This window comes from Oryctolagus cuniculus, chromosome 1, assembly GCF_964237555.1.
Source record: "Oryctolagus cuniculus chromosome 1, mOryCun1.1, whole genome shotgun sequence".
Classification (NCBI taxonomy): domain Eukaryota; kingdom Metazoa; phylum Chordata; class Mammalia; order Lagomorpha; family Leporidae; genus Oryctolagus; species Oryctolagus cuniculus.
In genome coordinates this window covers 38,010,181-38,031,971 of record NC_091432.1, presented here as the reverse complement: position 1 = coordinate 38,031,971, position 21,791 = coordinate 38,010,181, and the positions used below count along the sequence as shown (strand labels likewise).

The window sequence follows — 21,791 nt, the reverse complement described above, 5'->3', positions numbered from 1 at the left end:
GACCGTGGCCCAACCCTTATTTAGTGATAATAATGATGATAAATAATGTTAGCTAATATCCTTTGAGCAAATACAAGCTACTATCCAAAATTATTCTCATGTATTAACTCACTTAATCCTCACAACTATCCATAAGGCAGCTACTATTTTTAATTCCCATTTAATAGATGAGGAAACTAAAGCATGCCAAGGTTAGGTAAGGGGCAGGCACTTGGCACAGTAGTTAAGTTGCTGCTTAACTGCAACTTAACTGACTGCATCCCAAATCAGAGTCCCTTGGTTTGAATCCTGGCTTCATTTCCTATCCAACTTCCTGCTAATGTGCTCTGCGAGACTTAGCAGGTGATGGCTCAAATACTTAGGTCCCAGCAACACACAGAGGTGACCCAGATTGTGTTTCCAGGCTTCTGGCCTTGACCTGATCCAGCCCCAGATGTTGGGTGCATTTGGGGAGTGAACCAGAAGATGGAAGATTTCTCTCTCTCTCTCCCCTCCCCTCTCTTTCTCTCTCTCTCTCTTTTTTTCTCTCTCCCCCTCCCTCCCTCTCAAATAAATAAATAATTTTTTAAAAGTATTAGATGATTTACTTAATGTCAAATAAAGCTGTGATTGGAATTAGAATTTGAAGCTAGAAGTCTTATTCTAGAGCACCCCACCCCGTTCCAAAACATGGCATTTCTCTAGGCACCTTTATTGTGATAAAGGTACAGCATGTTCTATAAGTAGAGAGTGATGAGAACTCAGGCTACCAGGATTTCACAGACTGGTAAGAGGCACAGTTGTGTAAGCAATTCACTGTGTCCTGTCATAAATGCTCTCTATATAGTAAAGTTGTGAATAAAAAGCAATGGGGAAAAAAAGCAATGGAAATCTAGTAAAGGACCAATTTATTTCATTGCAGTGAGAGGTTACAGTTAATGAGGAGAGGGACTGAGTAAACATTGTAAACAACGAGACCTTTGAATTAGGCTGCTTAGCGGCAGAAAATATACCTAATTATAGAACAATCCCTGGTACCCAGTGGAAACTCATTAATTAACAAAATAAAAGAATGAATGAACAAATAAATGAAGAAACAGGTAAGATTTTATAAAGCTGGTAGTAGAAGGCAGGCAATTCAAGATCTATCTGATCCTGGGACTTAATATAGTTCTAAATCCCTGGGATTCCCTCCTGTCTTGGATTGTCTCTCATAAATATGACCTTGCACTGGGTCATATTCTTAAATCAGTAATTCAGTGTGAACAAGTCCTCTAGATCTTCCTGATTCTGGCTGAATTTCAAACGACTCCTAGGAAACAAGAGAAAGGAAAATATAACCCTTTATCCTATTACTCTAGTTCCATCCTTTGGTATAACTTCAACAAGTGAAAGTTAAAGTGACGTGTTGGTGTTGTATTTTTAGCAAATGCATATAATGTGCCAATTTTTTCTTTTTATTAGTTAAACCAAAGAAGGAGAATTATTTGTATCAATTATTATTTGTTCAGAAGTCCTAAGAATTTGGTGGCAGATATTTACACAGTATGTTTTTATAATGGCCAACAGATATAAGAAAAAATGCTCAAAATTACTAATCATCAGGGAAATGTAAATCAAAACCATGATGAGCTATCTCCTCCCTCCAGATAAAAATGCCTGTTATTAAAAATGCAAAAGATGAGTGCTGGCAAGGATATTGAGAAAAGGAATCCTTGGGACCAGCATTGTGGCATAGCAGATAAAACTGCCGCCTGCATTGCTGACAGCGCAGCTGCTCCACTTCCATTTCAGCTCCCCACTAATGGCCCAGAAAAGCAGTGGAAGATGGCCCCAGTGCTTAGGCCCCTTCCACCCATGTGGGAGACCTGGAAGAAGCTCCTGGCTCTGGCCTGGCACAACCCCAGCAGTTGCAGCCTTGTAAGGGGTGAACCAGGAATGGAAGATCTCTCTCTGTCTGTCTTTGCCTCTCTCTCTGTAGCTCTTTCAAATAAAAATGAATAAATTCTTTAAAAAAGAGAAAAGAAAAGGATTCTCTGTGCACTGTTGGTGGGAATGTAAACCAGTATGGCCATTATGGAAGATAGTATGATGTTCCTTAAAAATATTTAGAGAGAACCATCATTTGACTCAGTAATCTCACTACTGGATATATCTCCAAAGTACATGAAATCAGCATATTTTAGAGGCATATGGACTCCCATATTTATTGTAGCAGTAGTCACAATGAAATTAACTAAAGTGTCCATCAACTAATGAATGGATAAAGAAAAGATAGTGGAAGATATTTACATGAATTCTCCATTTGAAATTCTAGGTTAAACATTCATATATGTCAATTGTACTGCCATCTAGTTTTGAGATTTATATCATTCAGTTCTTTTCTAGATGGTAGGTATAAAAACATGCCCTCTTCACCCTCAAATATTGACAGGATCCATACTGTGTATAGCAACATTCTTTAAGTAGCAGTGTTGCGTGTCACCTGTGATACTTATGTTAGAAGCATTTTGGCTGGCGCCGCGGCTCACAAGGCTAATCCTCCGCCTGCGCGCTGGCACCCTGGGTTCTAGTCCCGGTTGGGGTACCGGATTCTGTCCCAGTTGCTTCTCTTCCAGTCCAGCTCTTCGATGTGGCCTGGGAAGGCAGTGGAGGATGGGCCAGGTCCTTGGGCCCTGCACCTGCATGGGAGACCAGGAGGAAGCACCTGGCTCCTGGCTTCAGATCAGCATAGCACACCAGCCACAGAGTGCTGGCCATAGTGGCCATTTTGGAGGTGAACTAATGGAAGGAAAACCTTTCTCTCTGTCTCTCACTGTCTAACTCTGCCTGTCAAAAAAAAAAAAAAAAAAATTCTCAGAAAACAGTCATGTGCTTTCATTTTCAGTGTTTAAAATGTTCAAATCTTCTCAAAATAATGTTAAAGAAAGAACATTCCAAATGGCAATGGGTTGACAGAGATCAAAGATTATATTTCCAGGGCTAGGCACTGGAGTAGTAGATCAAAGAGTACTTTTGATGGCTAAACTTTAGTAGTAATGAAACATTAAGACTAATACTTCCAAAATATTATCAGTCACATCTTTTGCTTTGTGGCTGAATTTTAAAAATTATGGAGTATCTTCAAAAGATGTTTCTGAAAACTCTGGAATATATATTAACTTTTTGTGTATTTTTTCCTTATCTCTGCTTTTTTTCAGGAATATTAGCAATTTTACTGTTTTCTAAACATTGTTAATCTTATCACTATAAAGTTCATGTGGCAATACATTGTCTCACATATTCTTAAGCACCTAGAATCAGTTCTACCATATTGTCAACTGGAGAATAATGTCTTATATTGTGTGTGTATGTGTTCCAGGGTGTGTTCATTCAATAGCATATACTACAAATTAACTCAGACAATATTTGTTTACTGCCTACATCCTTCTAATGTATAATTATTCATTTAATGACTTTCTTTCCAGCTGAACTTATAAACTATCTGAAGGAAAGGATTAGATATATCTTCTTCATTACCACATCCTCAATAACTGATATAGTATCTGTCTTAAAATAGATGCTCAATTGATGTTTCTTTAATGAATAAATGAAGGCCTATTCCTTTGAAATTTCTATTATGTATAGAAAATTAGTGAGGCAACTAGAAAAGGTCTCACAACCAATTAGTTTCCTCAGCTTATAGGCACTTTCTAATATTAGATAGAATGAGACCTCTATTAATAATTTTCTTGGCAATTGTAATATGTTTCCTATTTTCTTAAAAGGAGAATCCATTTCAATATGTCATATGGCAGTGGGTCAGTTCTCTATATTATCAGTCCCCTCATTAGCAGAACAGGGCATTTGACCTCACAATGAAATGAGATACTGATTTCACATATTCATTTAATCAACAGGTATTTATTGTAAATCCACTCTGTGCTAAGCACTACAGGCGTGTAAATGATTAATGAAAAGGTTTCACTTTCTAAGAATTTATAAAAACATGATCTTTACTATTTAGACAGCAGATTTCACATTTAGTGTTTATTTAGGTATATCAGCAGGTTTAGTAATTTCCCAGCTTAAAGTTCCTTCATAAGTTCCACTCCTTTTTAGAATTAGTTACCTTCTTACTCAAGCACATATTTTAAGATATTTTTATGGGAATCACTGTCATACTTAACTAAATGTTAACTTTATTTTTCTCTCATTTTTGAACCATAATTTAGTTTGGGTATAGAATTGAGAGGTTTATGATTGTTTTCATACAGTACTTTGAAGGTGTTATTCCATTATCTTTTGATAAGTATTATGGCAAATGAAAAGTCATTGTTTTGTAATTAATCCTTCTGTTTCTCTGGTTACCTTTAAGATTCACTGTCATTGGTGTTTAGTTGTGACCATTTTTATTGGTACTTAATGACACAGAATGAGCTGCTTGGATAATTATTTATTCCTGGAAATGTCATATTGACTTCTCTCTGCTCCTATACAGAAATATTTATCGTATTTCTAATGTTTCCATGTCTTTGTATGTCTGTGTCACAATCTAGGTTAGAGCTTTTTGTTGTTCACTGTCTCTTTTAAAATATATCTGATCTGCTGTTTAGTCCATTTGTTGAAACTTTAAATTCACTAGTGATTCCTAAAAGTCATATTGAATTCTGAGTTACACTTGTTTTTATTCTTTCATTATAATCTGTATAGAATATTTTTAAGTCCAAGCTATTGAAATTATAATAAATACATATTATTTCCTATTTGAACTCATAGAATCTTTTAACTCCAGTTCTTCCTTTTTATTTATTGATTTTATTTGTATGTATGTTTTGCATAGTATATGATCTTGGGACCCTGTAATAAAACTTTAGTGAGTTTTAAACACATATCCCCTTTGAGATTTCTGCATGTAGCTTAATGCTTGTTTTTTCCTTTCTTTACTTCTTTCCTACCTCATCACCTACCAACCAAGCAAAAAGTGTCACATTAGGCTCATTTAGGTAACATAAATCAGACATATTTAGGCAAACATGTATTTAAGAATTATTAGGTGCCAGCACTGTGACACAGCAAGTTAAAGCCCTGGCCTGCAGTGCTAGCATCCCATATGGGCCCTTGTTCAATTCCTGGCTGCTCCAGTTCCCACCTAGCTCCCTGCTAATGTGCCTGGGAAAGCAGAGGAAGACAGTCCAAGTCCTTGGGCTCCTGCATCCATGTGGAAGACCTGGAAGAAGCTCCGAGCTCCTGGCTTTGGATCAACTCAGCTGCAGCCATTGCAGCCATTTGGGGAGTAAACCAGCAGATGGAAGACCTCTATCTCTCTCTGTGTACCTCTCTCTATAACTCTTTCAACTAAATAATTACACATAAATCTTTTTTTTTAAAAGTAAATGTAAGAATTACTATAAGCCATGCATGGTAATCAGGGATTATTATAAATCTACATGTGTGTTCATTTCACAGCTGTATAGTCTGGTCCCTGAGAGACTGGAAGACAACTTGAGAGCTGTTATGATTGCTGCTCAACATAGTAACTGGGCTGTTATTTTCTGGCCTTAGAAGGAAACATCTTTTGACTTTCTAATCAAGTAAGGGCTGCCTTGTATGATTTCACTCATTTGATAGACTCATTAGTAATTATGATAATTATTTAAGTGCTGCTGGAAAACAAGTTCTAGGTCTTGAAATTGGCCATATCTAATCATAAGTTGTATTTTTTCCTCTGTAAAATAATTCATATAACTTACATAACAGTGTGGGCGCTAGAATTAATTTTTTTAATAATCTTGTCAGAAGTTCTTTTATGACAGTTATATAAACATGTCACCAAAGTATGATAAAATTTATATTTTTTCCAAATCCCAAGTCAGGAAACCACTCCCTTCCCCTACACTGCCCAAAGAGATAGATAGGTCCATCCATAGATAGGTCCATAGATAGGTAGGGCTGTTTGTCAGTAGGTCAACTGGTTAGTAGATAAATTGGTCAGCTGGTAGACATGTCACTGGGTCAATCAGTTGATCTAGTATGGAGTCCAAGTATGGAGTCATCAGACACAGGGAAATCAGTGATATAACTCTTGGTGTAATTCCTGCAGTCTATTTCTGATGTCCAGGATGATGAGAGGAAAAGCGTGTTACCTCTGGCGGGGGTGGGGGGAAGGGAGGGAGAGATAGAGAGAGAGAGAGAAAGAGAGAGAGAGAGAGAGAGAGGAAATCATCTTTTCTCTGCCTTTTTTTTAAAAAACTTTTATTTAGTAAATATAATTTCCAAAGTAGAGTTTATGGATTACAATGGCTTTTTCCCTCCCATAACTTCCCTCCCACCCGTACCCCTCCCATCTCCCGCTCCCTCTCCCATTCCATTCACATCAAGATTAATTTTCAATTATCTTTATATACAGAAGATCGATTTAGTATGTATTAAGTAAAGATTTCATCAGTTTGCACCCACACAGAACATAAAGTGTAAAATACTATTTTGAATACTAGTTATAGCATTAATTCACATTGGACAACACATTAAGGACAGAGATCCCATATGAGGAGTAAGTACACAGTGACTCCTGTTGTTGACTTAACAATTTGACATTCTTGTTTATGGCATCAGAAATCTCCCTAGGCTCTAGTCATGAGTTTCCAAGGCTATGGAAGCCTCTTGAGTTTGCTGACTTCGATCTTATTTAGACAAGGTCATATTCAAAGTGGAAGTTCTCTCCTCCCTTCAGAGAAAGGTACCTCCTTCTCTGATGGCCCGTTCTTTCTACTGGGATCTCATTCGTAGGTTTTTGTTTTGTTTGTTTTTTTGTTTTGTTTGTTTGTTTGTTTTTGCCAGAGTGTCTTGGCTTTCCATGCCTAAAATACTCTCATGGGCTCTTCAGCCATATCCAGATGCCTTAAGTGCTGATTCTGAGGCCAGAGTGCTATTTAGGACATCTGCCATTCTATGAGTCTGCTGTGTATCCCCGCTTCCCATGATGGATCGTTTTCTCCCTTTTTGATTCTATCAGTTAGTATTAGCAGACGCTAGTCTTGTTTGTGTGATCCCTTTGACTCTTAGACCTATCAATGTGATCAATTGTGAACTGAAATTAATCACCTGGACTAGTGAGATGGCATTGGTACATGCAACCTTGATTGGATTGTATTGGAATCCCCTGGCACATTTCTAACTCCACCATGTGGGGCAAGTCCGACTGAGCATGTCCCAAATTGTATATCTCCTCCCTCTCTTATTCCCACTCTTATATTTAACAGGGATCACTTTTCAGTTAAATTTCAACACCTAAGAATAATTGTGTGTTAATTACAGAGTTCAACCAATAGTATTAAGTAGAACCAAAAAAAATACTAAAAGGGATAAAGTATTAAATTGTACATCAACAGTCAGACAAAGGCTGATCAAGTCACTGTTTCTCATAGGCCTTTTTTATTCTATCCAGGCTTCCAGCTGATTGAACAGAATCTGCCTACATTAAGGGCAGATCTTCTGTACTAGTCCACCAACTCATGTGCCAGTTTTCTCTGCAAACACCCTCAGAAACACAGCCAGAAATAATGCTTTACTATTTCCCTAGGAATGCCTTGTTCCAGTTAAATTGGTATCTCAAATTAACCACCACAAGGATATGCTCCCATTTTCTTAACAAATGTAACCTGGCTTCCTTCTATTCATATTAATCTCTTTTACAAATGGTTGCCTGTCCATACCCTTGTTATTCCCTTCTGAATATGTTTTTTTTATTTTTTACTTGGCCACACTGACAGTTTTTCCAAATCTTTCTGTTCTTCCCTTTGAGTAATAAATTATCTTTAAATTACTTCTATTAGTTTTAGTATATGTGAACAAAAAAATCATGTAGCACCTTGAGTGCTTTGCTGCTTAGATATTTTCCTCATTTCTGCCTGAGATGTAACCAAAATTACTTTTACTGTCCATATTAAGTGATCACAGCCACATAAATAGTCCCTAAGAAGATTTAGGTTCTCCCTACATTTCTTACCTTCTTCAGAGACTTACCAGAATCACCCTTAACAGTCATTTATGACAATCTAAGTTTGTTTTTTTTCTAAGTTGCTCTTCCAAATTCTTCTTCTACCTATTGCCCTGTTTCAAAGTCACTTCTGCATTTTCAAATATTTGTTACAGCACCAACCTTACTCTATAGTACTCATTTTCTGTTTTAGTCTGTTTTGTGTTGCTATACCAGAATACTTGAGTCTGAGTAATTCATAATGAATAGAAATTGATTTGACTGATTGTGCTACATTCTGAGAAGTCCAAAAGCAAGTGGCCACATCTAGCTAGTGCCTTTTCACTTGTAGGAGGGTGGAGGGGCAAAAGAACACATATGCAAGAGAGCACAAACAGGAAGGGAACAAACCTCACATGTAACACAAACTGATTTCCAAAATAGCCAGCTTAGTTTGGTGATAATAACATAATCTATGTCACCTCTTTAACATCTCACCTCTCAACAGTTACATCACATATAAAGTTTCCAACACCTTTATTTTTTTTCTTATTTCCTTTTCCTTTTCTTTTATTAATACCTCATCAACCTTACAGTTTTAATTAAAGTTCATGTCTCTGCTTTCTCTTCTAACAGTGAGGAATAGAAAAAAGAGTTGGAGTTGGAGTTTTGCAAAGGCTTAGGTTCAAATTCCAGTCCCATTATTTATGAGCTGTGTGAACTTGAAGAAATTATGTAACTTCTCTGAGCCTAAGTCTCTTTAAAATAAGAGTAATGGTTTTTAATGTATAAAATTATTGAGATGATTAGAAACTACCTAGAGACCAGCTTTGTGGCATAACGGGTAAAGCCACCAGTTCAAATCCCAGCTGTTCCATTTCTGATCCAGTTCCCTGTTAATGTGCCTAGGAAAGCAATGGAAGATGGCCCAATTGCTTGGACCTGTTTACCCATGTGGAAGACCCAGGAGAAGCTCCTGGCTCCTGGCTTTGATCTGGCCCTTTCCTACCCCTTATAGCCATTTGGAGAGTGAACCAGTGGATGGAAGATTGATTTCTCTGTCTCTCTCTCTCTCTCTCTCTCTCTGTCCCCCTCCCTCGCTCCCTCTCTCCAACTCCCTTTCAAATAAATAAAATAAATCTTTAAAAAAAATAAAAACAAAAAAACTGCCTAACATTGTTTTGAGCACATAATAACTACTTGCGGAAAATAAATCAGTATGAAGTGTTTACCTGGGGAACTGGTGTTGTGGCCATAGCAGGTAAAACCATCACCTGCTATGCTGGCATCCCATTTGGGTGCCAGTTTGAGACCTGGTTGCTCCACTCTAGTTCCAGCTCGCTGCTGATGGCCTGGGAAAACTGTGGAAGATGGCCCAAATACTTGGTCTCCTCTACCCACTTGGGAGACCTGGAAGAAGCTCCTGGCTCCTGGCTTTGGCCTGGCCAAGCCCCAGCCATTGCAGCCATTTGGGAAGTGAACTAGCATATGGAAGATCTCTCTTTCCCTGTCTCTCTCTCTGTGTTACCCTGAATTTCAAATAAATAAATAAATAAATACTTTTAAAAAATTTTACCCTATGTAGTTGATAAAATTCTACTTTATAAACACATGTAAGAATAGTTAAAATTCATAATTATAAAGTGTAATATCTTCATTTTTCTATCATAAGTGCACTTTTTACTTAAAAGTCATAATTATTAAGAAAGTTAGGAGGAAATTTTAAAACTGTGTTACTACTCTACCACCATAACACAAATATAATTTTGCATATTATTTTTACCTCTTTATTCTCACATTATTGTTTGAATTGATTATACACATATAATCTTAATTCTTAACATTTTGTACTTCATTTTATGCCATTGCACTAGATACCAATAAGAGATAATGTAATTTAGTTATTATTAAATTTTTTCTTCCTAGTGATAGCTGTTATGGTAAATAATTTGGGCATATTTAAGGTATTTAGGGTGGGAAGAAGGATTCTAACTTTCTAGGCTAAATCCTCTAAGTGAAGTTAAATGCACATATTTTCCTTGAGTTCTTCAAAATTAATAAATGTCATCCTTCTAAAAACCAAAGCCTTTACTGAACATTATCCAAAACACTATTCCTGGAGCAGTTTGATGGCACTGAGCAAGAAGGAAAAAAAAAGATAGGAGGGGGCAATTCAGTATTGGATTTGGTTGTGAGGTAGAAAAAGGATATATTTATGATGTAATTAAAATTCATAGGCTGTGGTCCTTGGAGAATTTTGTCGTGTAATCTTTAATTCACTCAGATAGTCTGTTAGTTTTTCAACAAACCTGTTAATATAAATGATAACACATGAACTCTGCCATCTGGAAGCTTATATTTCAGTAGAGAGAGAAAGAGATTTGTTAAAGATCATTTGTGGCACAAATGAGAAGTTTTCTATTGCTGGTAAATATGCCAAAGTAAGGGAGCACCTTTATCTTGTAATGCACAGTTTAATTATATGAGTATGTGCTGACCTCAAAGATAAGCATTATTAAATATCTTTTCCTTTTGCCATCTCCCAAGTGTTGGACATGGAAATGGATCAACTCTGAGAACAATACTTTTTGCTCTGTAGAATGTGCCAAATGTTTCAAGTAAAGTGTCTTATTTTGAGTAGTAAGTATACTAGAACCTCTTGCTTCAGCATCTGGCAGTAGGTCCCAGTCACTCTTTAAACATATGATAATTGAATTCAAATGTTCAGACCATCAAAGTAGATGAGAATCATGATTCAATTTGAGCTACCCTATCTATGTTAAACAAATTAAAACATAAAGTAATATTCTGTATGTTCATATAGTTTTACTGAAACATGATGTATGTAAAATTTCAATTCCTTCCTTTAATTGTGGTCCATATTTCTTTTTTTTTAAGATTTTATTTATTCGAAAGGTAGAGTTACAGACAGAAAGAGGGTGAGACCGAAAGGACTTGCATCTGCTGGTACACTCCCCAAATGGCCACAATGGCCAGAGCTGGGCTGATCTGAAGCCAGGAGCCTGGAGCTTCTTCCAGGTCTCCCACGTGGATGCAGGGGCCCAAACACTTGAGCCATCTTCTACTATTTTCCCAGGCCATAGAAGAGAACTAGATCACAAGCGGAGCAGCCAAGATTTGAACCGGTGCCCATATGGGATGCTGGTGTCCCAAGCAGAGACTTAGCCCACTACACCACAACTCTGGCCCTTGATCCATGTTTCTTATTTCATTTCAGCAGGTAATATTTCTTATTACTCTTTTGCTCAAGCATAGAAGTTAATTTTTCTCCCGTATTGTATGAGGATTTGTAAACCTCAACCACCCATAGTGAGATCATGTTGTCATCAGTCTTAACGTGATAGCAATTGGGGATTAGTTGAGACTCTGAAGAAGTTTAAAAAGAACCTCACTGAGTAAATCCAGTTTTATCCAGAACCATTCAAGTTCACAGACTTTAATTAAACAGTTGGAAATTTGTAATATTACTTGAATTTTAGGTGGATGAAAATTTAACAATATTAAAGGAACCCAGGCAAAAGGACACAAGTTGCGTCATAGTGACTTATTAAATGTGATGGAAATTCAACAGATGAATGCCGGCAAACAGGTGCAACAGCTGAATTAATTTTTAAACCCTACCACTCAGGGGGAATTGCAATGCATCACATTGACAGCCACAGCACGTTGCTAATTTCATTCACAAGCTTAAAAATCTCAATACATTTGAACATGTGAATGCATTAAATTTTAAAAAGTGTAAGTAGCATAAGGGTATCCCAGAACGAAAAATGATAATTTCTCTCTGGGACTTCACGTTATTTATCTAGCCAGAAGCATGGTGCTTTTTATGAATGAAATCTATCTTGCTGCTTCCTCATACAAATTTTGTTCTATTATTATATGGAGTACAGACTGTTACTAAGCAAGATTTTCTTGTACTTTTAATGAGAATCCTTTGTGATTCAGAAGAAAATTGAGTCTTCACTGATAGAGAGTTTCCCACTTTGTCATAAATGAAGAAGGTTCTCAATCAAAACTTTTATAAGTGGTAGAGTAAAATTTTCTTGGAGTTAGACAAAAACAACAACAAAATAAAGGAAGTAAGTTTTTTTTTTATAATATCATTAAAATAGTAAGTTATGGGCTGATAAACTCAGCTAACTCATAGCTTGTTTATATCAAAAACTCACCTAATTTGGGGACCTCCAGTGCATTTGAGAATTTGATGGAGGTAATAGAGCAATTCCACATAAAATTTCACATAATCACAAAACATTAGAAAAATTTCATGGAGTTCATGAGTTTTTATGTTCAGAATACCATTTATAGCACATCCTGATATTTGGGACTAGAAGAATTTCTCTTATTCAGTAGATTTGCCACCTACTGTGGACCAGCCTTATACCTGAGTTGCAGATACAAAAGAAAATAACAAAATGTCTCTGGACCTTTTACAACCAGTACACCTTGAAAGGCAAGTGGGGCAGAGTGGTAAATACTTTGATGAAGTATGTATTAAAAGGTGATTTAAAAAGCTTCCTGGAGAAAATGGCACCTAAGTATTGAAGATGAGTAGATACAAACTACCAGAAGAGGGAACAGGCATTCTAGACTGAGGGAACTATATGCACAGAGGAGCAGAGGTGAGAGCAAAGAGCTCTTCTTTTAATTGTTAAAGTCATGAATTTACAAGAAATACAGTAACAACAAATGTATGGGGAAATATTTCACTTTTCTCTAGCAACATTTCTCAAGATTTACAGAAAATAAAAGGAGTTAAGCTCAACAGCCCAAAATTTTACCTATCTCAACCCTTTATCTTATTTAATGTGCAACTTTGTCCCCTCATTTTGTTTAGATGAAGAAGATTAAGCACTTATTTTTAGGACATAAAAACACTGTGAAAGGTTCCCTTCTTAACAAGGAGTCGGGAAAAGCCTGTGAATATGTCATATGTTGGATGAGTCTAGATTCTTAATCAGATTGATGTAATCCATACCTGCCCAAAAGTCTTTTGGTAATGGTAGCAGTAGCAACTATTTTTTTAAACCACTATTGAGAAAGTAGATGAAAAAGAGACAAATGCACAGCCTAATAACCTGAGCTGACAATAAGTTATTTCAATAGAACAGAAAGGACAAAAGCCAAAGGTATTCATTACCGTTCCCAGGGTAAGAGACCAGAGCAGTTACTGCCTTCACCAGATGCGCAGTCTTTAGTACTGACAATGCACATCTCCCCAAGGGAAATGTGAAGAGAAAGCCAAACTCTTGCAACTTGATGCAAAGTGATTTGGCTTCCATTAAAACATCTCTCAGTAAAAGGCAATTCAGGCTTCATGTAAAGATTCCATGCTCATTTTCTCCCAGAAAGTGAGATTGTTATATAAATTACTAAACACGGAATCAGAGCTTTTGAAATCACCTTAAACCATGTGATTTCATTTTAACTTCCTTAAATTCTAATCAGGAAAAAGCAAATAAGATGGTTTGGTAAGCATACCATCATAAAATTGTTGCCTTATTTTGAGCACAAAGATAAGGAAATTCACAAACATCTTCAGGATACTGAAGAATTGCAAAACTGTATAATAAGATAAGTTTACAAAAACAACCTAACACTGATAAGGGCTTCCCAAACTTTATCTCAGATAAACTAGCCTGATTCTGTGGGAAATATCTCATCCAATATCATACTACCCTTTCTTGTAGATTAGTGTAGACTTCATGTTAAAAAGACCCAAATTTCCAACTGACTACTTACAGTTCCTTTGAACTTGGAGACATTTAATCCCTCAGTTGTTGACCTTTAAATGGAAATAAACATATCTGTTTCTTCTGAGAATGTTTGTGAGAACTCAATAACATTAAAATATGTGGAATATAACTATCACAAAACTACCTTAAGTATTTTCCCAGTTTGTTACTCAGAAACAGATTCTATGGAATCGTTAGTTGCTCCTGAAAATAAAAATATTTTCTGTTGTCATCAATAGTTGCGAAATGTTGGGTAAACAAAGTTAAACACTTAGCTTCAGAACTTTATCATATTACGGGCATTGTGAATATCCAAAATAGGAAAGTAGTATTATGCATGTCCCAAACCTACTTGACAATAGACACATTAGTGTTTGGTTGGGGATTAAAGGTGTTATAGTTCACAAGGTCACTGTTCCTGGGAACAGCAGTTTGGTAAATGCTACATTATATAGGAGGTGGGGATAATTTTTCATCCTTTTCACTTCCAAAATAGCAAGTTCAGTCCTTCTTTATATCCCTCATTATAATATTTACATGTCACTCTTTTCATTGGGTTTGAATTTCTTGAGAGTAAGGACTTTATGTTCATAAATGTTTTAATTTCCAGTGTTAGTACATCATATGTAATAAATTTTGGCTACATTATTTAATAATGTATGAGTATTAAGGATATGTATTTATTGAATTTTATCAAATATTATTGATGCCAGTTTAAGGTATAATTGTTTAAGTCTTGATAATTCTTAGATTTAGATGGACTAAACAGATTTTTTTTTGAACTGTGAAAACAAAGGAGATAGTTTAAAATGATGCAGTAGTATATTTTATCTGTGTGGAGCTATTCTTAAGAAACAAAATACCTGTGCAGAAATCTACTCCATGAAAACTAGAGCAGGGGAATAATAAGAGGCTTGAGGGGGGAAATGTGTTCTCAAAATGCCAGAATACAAGTTGTATTATTTAAGTGGCAAGAGAAATCTCCACATTTAATTATGGAAAATAATCTCCTGGCCAGATGGTTGAAACATAACCTAGAAGGCTTCAGTTAATGAAATCAGGGTTCTTGCAAGTCTTAGCATCAAAATCAAACTAAAAATTAAAAAGAATGATTTCTCATTCTTTTGCCATTGTAAGTTTTCATACTTTAAAGACGCCAAGTACTACTTTGTATACATGGGAATGCATCATTAAGTTAAACATTACAAAAATTTTGCACTTCTTTTTGTATCCTGAGATCTTTTAATCTGATGTCTAACATTTTACAACTGAGAAGAATAAATAAACAAGAAACTCTGAAGACTTTTTTAATATGATCTTCATAATAATCCTGTTTGAAGTATTCTTATCCCATCACATAATGTTGAAACAAACTCAGAGGTCTGTTCCTCCACATCAAATAAAGAAGTGAGAAATCAGATAATTGGTCCTACTTTCCAGTGCCATTTCTATGAGTATTACACAATGTTGTCTTTTTTTTTGTTTTGTTTTGTTTTGTTTTGTTTTGTTTTATCTTTTATTTAATGAATATAAATTTCCAAAGTACGACTCATGTGTTACAATGGCTTCCCCCCCCATACCGTCCCTCCCACCCACAACCCTCCCCCTTCCCACTCCCTCTCCCCTTCCATTCACATCAAGATTCATTTTCGATTATCTTAATATACAGAAGATCAGCTTAGTATACCTTAAGTAAGTATTTCAACAGTTTGCTCCCACACAGAAACATAAAGTGAAAAATAATAGATGATTTTTTTTAAATGATGATGAAATCAGATCAGACCTATTGTCATGTTTAATCCCAGTGAGAGTCAAGTTGGGAATTGATAATTTCTTTCTTTTTTTTTTTTTTTTTTTTTACAGAAGATCAGTTTAGTGTACATTAAGTAAAGATTTCAGTCGTTTGCACCCCCATAGAAACACAAAGTGAAATATACTGTTTGAGTACTCGTTATAGCATTAAGCCTCAGTGTACAGCACGTTAAGGACAGAGATCCTACATGAGGAGTAAGTGCACAGTGACTCCTGTTGTTGACTTTACCAATTGACACTCCTGTTTATGGCATCAGTAATCTCCCCATGCACCAGTTATGAGTTTCCAAGGCTATGGAAGCCCCTTGAGTTCTCCGACTCTTATCTTGTTTAGACAAGGTCATAGTCAAAGTGGAGGTTCTCTCCTCCCTTCAGAGAAAGGCACCTCCCTCTTTGAAGACCTGTTCTTTCCACTGGGATCTCACTCACAGAGATCTTTTTGCCAGAGTGTCTTGGCTTTCCATGCCTGAAATACTCTCATGAAATACTCAGCCAGATCCGAGTGCCTTTAGGGCTGATTCTGAGGCCAGAGTGCTATTTAGGACATCCGCCATTCTATGAGTCTGCTGAGTATCTCACTTCCCATGTTGGATCACTCTCCCCTTTATTTATTCTATCGGTTGGTGTTAGCAGATACTAGACTTGTTTATGTGCTCCCTTTGACTCTTAGTCCTTTCATTATGATCAATTGTGAACTGAAATTGATCACTTGGAGTAGTGAGATGGCATTGGCACATGCCACCTTGATGGGATTGAATTGGAATCCCCTGGTATGTTTCCAACTCTACCAATTGGGGCAAGTCAGCCCGAGCATGCCCCAAATTATACATCTCTTCCCTCTCTTATTCCCACTCTTATGTTTAACAGGGATCACATTTCAGTTAATTTTCAACACTTAAGAATAACTGTGTGATAATTACAGAATTAAACCAGTCATATTAAGTAGAACAGACAAAAAAAAATACTATGAGGGATAATGTATTAAGTTGTCCATTAGCAGTCAGGGCTATGCTGATCAAGTCACCATTTCTCATAGTGTCCATTTCACTTCAGGAGGTTTCCTTTTTGGTGTTCAGTCAGTTGTCACCGATCAGGGAGAACATATGGTATTTGTCCCTTTGGGACTGGCACAATGTTGTCTTAACATAAGTATTGTATTATGCTTTTCTATAGGGATGATTAAAGTGTATATTTGTAAAATCAGCACTTATAAATAGCCTGACCATGACTTAAGTGAAGACAACTGTTAAACTTTAACAGCACACATATAGAATATCAATGGAAATGTTGTGTTACCTGGTTGGATTGCTTCAATATTATGATAATTAAGTTTCGCTCAGACTGCTTTACACATTGACTATAATTCTTATATATATATATATATATATATACACACACACATACTTACACACATACATATATACATATGTATTATATACTGTATTATTTCTAAATTGAATTTGAAATAGTAAATGCATAAGAATACCCAAGTAAAACTTTTTTAAAAAGGAGAACCAACTTCATGTATTTCATATATACAATTTTAAGAGCATAATACTTCCCACTCTACCCTCCCTCCTTATTTTCCTTTCAATTTTTACAATGACGTACTTTCAATTTTCTTTATAATCACAAGCTTAACCCTCTACTAAATTTAGAATTCAACAAGTAGTAACTAGAAAAACCACTGTTCCTCAAGAGTTTAGACAAGGGCTATAAACAATAATCAGATCTCAAAATGTCAATTTCTCTTATATACATTACATTTGAAATCCTATCCTTCACAACAAAATGTATGCAACTGGAGACTGTTATGCTTGGTGAAATAAGCTATCCCCAAAAAGATAAATTTCATATGTTTTCCCTGATTTGTGATAACTAATATACAGAGTATCAAAAAATGTAATGTATCTAAGAAAAAACAGATAATGGTGGGCCATAGCTAGGGGGTGAAGAATTGCAGGGATGGGGTTGTCCCTCCTGACCTCAAAATTTACTGAAAAAAAAAGTGACAATCACTAATTAAAATAATTGGCTATTGTCAGAAAAATACAGAAATACAATTGAGAACACAGAAGCAGATCCATCTGTATATAAAAATATGTAAATGATTAGAATAGTACTTTAGATGTATAAAAAGAATATACTTCATGGGAATATTGACTGTTAGTTCAAAGTAAAGTTAGATCCTAACCTCATACCATGCTAAAAGATAACTTTCATGTATATTAAATACTTGTGTTTAAAATGTAAGAAATAAATCAGAAATATACCTCCCCCAATATCTGATTATAATTGTAGTGTGTGTAAAACTGTCCTCAACTTCATAAAACTTAAAACTACAAGATAAAAGTATATGTAAATTTTCAAAATCATTTTGTATGACAGAAGCTCTACAAAGTTAAGAAATAGTCTAGGAAAAAAAAATACTTCCAACTGTATATGAGACTAAGGGTTATATTTGTATTTTATAAATAACTCCTCCAAATCAATGAAGAAAAGAGCAATATCTCATCAAGACCTAAACAAAGGGATTTTTTTGAAGCAATTTATAGAGGGAATCAAATGGCTATTAGATTTGAAAATCTGCCTGGTTCTTCTAATTGCCAAAGAAATGCAAATTAAAACAAAAGCTGTCATTTGCTTACTATTAAACTAATCAGAATTAAAGAGTGATAGTTTCTACTACTGGTAAGGATGTGGAAAGATGGACTGTTTCATATACTACTGATGAAGGTAAATTGGTAAATCTATCTAGAGGGTAAATTTAGAACTATTGATCCAAATCTAAATACTCTTTGATCTAATAACTTCAATTCTGCAGACACACAAGGTTCACATATAATGGCGAATAATATTTTTCCTGGACTGTGTTATTTTACTTTGTAGAGTTTTCCTGATATGAAGAAATTTTAAAATATACAATTCACATATTTATTGCAGCATTTTTTATGATAGCAAAAATAGAAAACATCCTTATTGAACCTGTGACAGTGGTAATATGACCCCTACCAGAGAGAGACCACCTGTTTTATTTACTTTGTATTCCCAGTTGGCTGGTACTGTGTTTAACACTGTATAAACATTTGTTAAATTAACAAGCATACTTAATTATAATGTGTCTATATAATTGAAACTATATCTTTCTTAAGACAAACTAAGTTGCAGACCATTTAGCAAATCATTCCATATATACATATATGTACATATAATTTTTTTTTTAGATTTTTTTTTTATTTGACAGAGATACAGACAGTGAGAGAGAGAGACAGAGAGAGAAAGATCTTCCTTCCGTTGGTTCACTCCCCAAATGGCCGCTACGGACGGCACTGTGCCGATCCAGTGCCAGTAGCCAGGTGCTTCCTCCTGGTCTCCCATGCAGGTGCTGGGGCCCAAGCACCTGGGCCATCCTCCACTGCCCTCCTGGGCCACAGCAGAGAGCTGGCCTGGAAGAGGAGCCACCGGGACTAGAACCTGGCGCCCAGATGGGATGCCAGCGCCACAAGCAGAGGATTAACCAAGTGAGCCACGGCGCTGGCTCCTGTACATATACATTTACATATACCATTTATATATACAATTTCTTCCTCTTGGAGAAGAATTTAAAGAGTAGTGACATTAATGATTTACTTCATATACAACTCATCATTTCTTCTAATTGTTTTTTTAACAATGACTAACTTTAAATTACAAATGTAATCATTCTTTCTGTCCACCAACTCTTCTTGGTGCAAAGGATATCTAGCAATGAGGAGAGTCTCTGTTTTCAGAGTAGTATATTCTGATGGAGGAGCACAGCCAGTAATGTTTGTTGCTGATAAGTTATTAATGAAGAAAGATAAAACTATGTAATGGGAATAGTGACAGAGTACTGTCAAGAAACTGCCTTTCCAACTCTGGGTTTGAGAAGAGACATGGATAAAGTAAGGAGTAATCCTCATGGGTGTCTGAAGGAAGATCTTTCAGGTACAAGTCAAAGCCAGGTACAGGGCAGATGACCTAGGCAGGCTCGTTCCCTGGTTCAGTTAAATTAAGAGTACAGAGATCAACGTTAGGAGATGAGGTGAGAGAAATGAGGGGTGTAGGAGACAGATGTTGCATACCACATTTGAACTTCTGTTTCTATTTTATATGGTGGAAAGGAGTTAGATTTTGAACAGTGAAGTTACATTTTTATGTTAAAAGGTTCATCTCCTGGCTGTGTACAAACAGTGATGATGGCTTTGATAGTTTTGAAGTTAGTTAAGTGGTGATTTCTGAATACATCCCAGATACAGAACTCTCAGAGTTTGCTCCTGTGAGACAAAGACAAGAGGAAAAGATGTGAAGCTGTGACAGACTTAGAAAAATGCTAACAGCAGCAAAGCTAAACTGGATTGTGAGAATGGAGTACATCTAATGAGACAGAATGCTTAATAATTTTCTTGCATAGGTAATTTCATGAATTTTCCAACCTTACTATGAGAGAGGTAAGTGTCAAATAAAACCTCAAAATTATACTGAAATTAGAACTTGTTATCACATACTGGGTTTAATGTGCATTTACTCTTAAATATACATTTTTAAAAGTGTATTTAACTTGAAAAATCTTGTTATTAAATATGTTAGCCTTTAATTTCCTTTTGTAGTCAGTTTTACTGCCATAATTTGGTATTTTAAAGGAGGAAAATAGTTCTGCTATTTTGACATAATGAGAAAATAGGTGGTTCAGGGTTTCATAGTTAAGGGAAGTAAAACTTACATAAAATCTCAATATTCTCAGAAAGACTGATACCACATGTTCTCCTTTATATGTGGAATCAAAATTTAAAGAAAAAAAAGAGAAATGCCTGTGTGTATCAGTATTGATGCAAACCTAATTTTGTAGAACTTTCTTTTATACTGTAGTGAATCCAGTGGTTAAGAATGTTATTCTACTGTAGTTTTAATGATCTGTGATTACCTTAAAATTTACTGTATATGTGTGAAATGATAATTTTCCCACTCAATTATTGTTTATAGCCATTGTCTATATTCCCATTAAACTAGGATCTTTTTGCTGTTTACTTGTTAGACTTATTAGGAAAAGTATTAAGCCTTTTTACTGTAATGTAAATTTAAATATGTTATCTCAAAAGAAAAAAAAAGAAGACAGTGGGAGGGAGGAGGGAATATCATTCTGTTCTTAGAATTATATCTACAAACACATTGAATCTGTTAAAAGCTTAAAAATTAAAATTAAAAAGTAAACAGATCTGAATGTTGTATATTAATTTTTGTGAGGAAAAATTCCAACTTAAATCTTTGAAGATATTTATGTTTTAAATCTATATTTACAATTTTACCACTGCATTTTCATGTCTCAGTCTATTGTGCAAAAGTAATATACAGCAATAATGTTCATCTTGCATGTTTGCTGTATTTCAGACAATAAAACCTTTCAAGCTTACATTTCTGAGGTGAAAATTATTTGCAGGTGCCCCATACATGTGCAAATGGTTGATTAATTGAGGACATTCTTAGTTATAATCAGATATAATCAAGTACATGCAATCAGTTGTATTACAATATTGAAATTGCCAGCAAATTTGAGAATTTAGTTGCCCCATTAAAATCATAGTTTGATGATATTCACGATCACATTGGCAAGAAAGAAAGAAAGAGAGAGAGAGAGAGAGAGAGAGAGGGAAGGAGGGAGGACTTGGGCCTATATCATGATATTATTTTACAAATCTGTTCATAATATTTTTATGAATAAATGTATTATGCTCTTCTTTAGTCACCCATTATTATGACTGAACATCATGCTCTTTATGTATTCACCTAATGTTATAAAGCAAGCTTTTGGTACTAATGTTCTGGGTTTTTGTTCAGTCATTAATCCATTTATTTTATTTATAGTGTTTCTTATCTTTTTGACAAACATTTATTGAGTATTTACTATAGTAGTTTTTCATCTTGGCTGTGTGCCAAATTCCTCTGAGAAGCTTCATAAAAATAGTAACTCCTGTCTAATAAACCCCTGAAATTTGCTTTAGTAGGTCTGGAGTGGGGCCAGGCATTGTTTTGTTTTGTTTTGTTTTGTTTTGTTTTGTTTTGTTTTGTTTTTTAAAAAGCCCTGCCAATGACATTGATGTGCTGTCAGAGTTTAGAACCACAAGCTTCTCTGCCAAGTGCTGGGGGTATAAGAGTGAACACAAAATAGTTCCTTTTCCATAAGGTGGTCAGAGTGAAGGGAGTGAGGCAGACAAGTAATTAAAGTGGAGCATGGAAAGAGCTGCACCAGCAGTGAGTACATCTTCCCA

The 21,791-nt window shown here is 35.5% G+C and overlaps 1 protein-coding gene across 6 annotated transcripts in view; it reads left to right on the top strand.

The window, feature by feature from the left end:
- METTL15 (methyltransferase 15, mitochondrial 12S rRNA N4-cytidine) overlaps nt 1-21,791 on the top strand; it is a 224,294-nt gene that overhangs the window by 192,579 nt on the left and 9,924 nt on the right. Inside the window, exons 6-7 of one of the 6 annotated variants that reach the window (XR_007921842.2) lie at nt 5,428-5,552; nt 19,779-19,976. The exons of 4 other annotated variants lie outside the window; for them this stretch is intronic. The gene's annotated coding sequence lies outside the window, so the exon portion shown is untranslated. The remainder of the gene's footprint in view (nt 1-5,427; nt 5,553-19,778; nt 19,977-21,791) is intronic. One more of the 6 variants, XR_007921844.2, reaches the window with a different exon arrangement.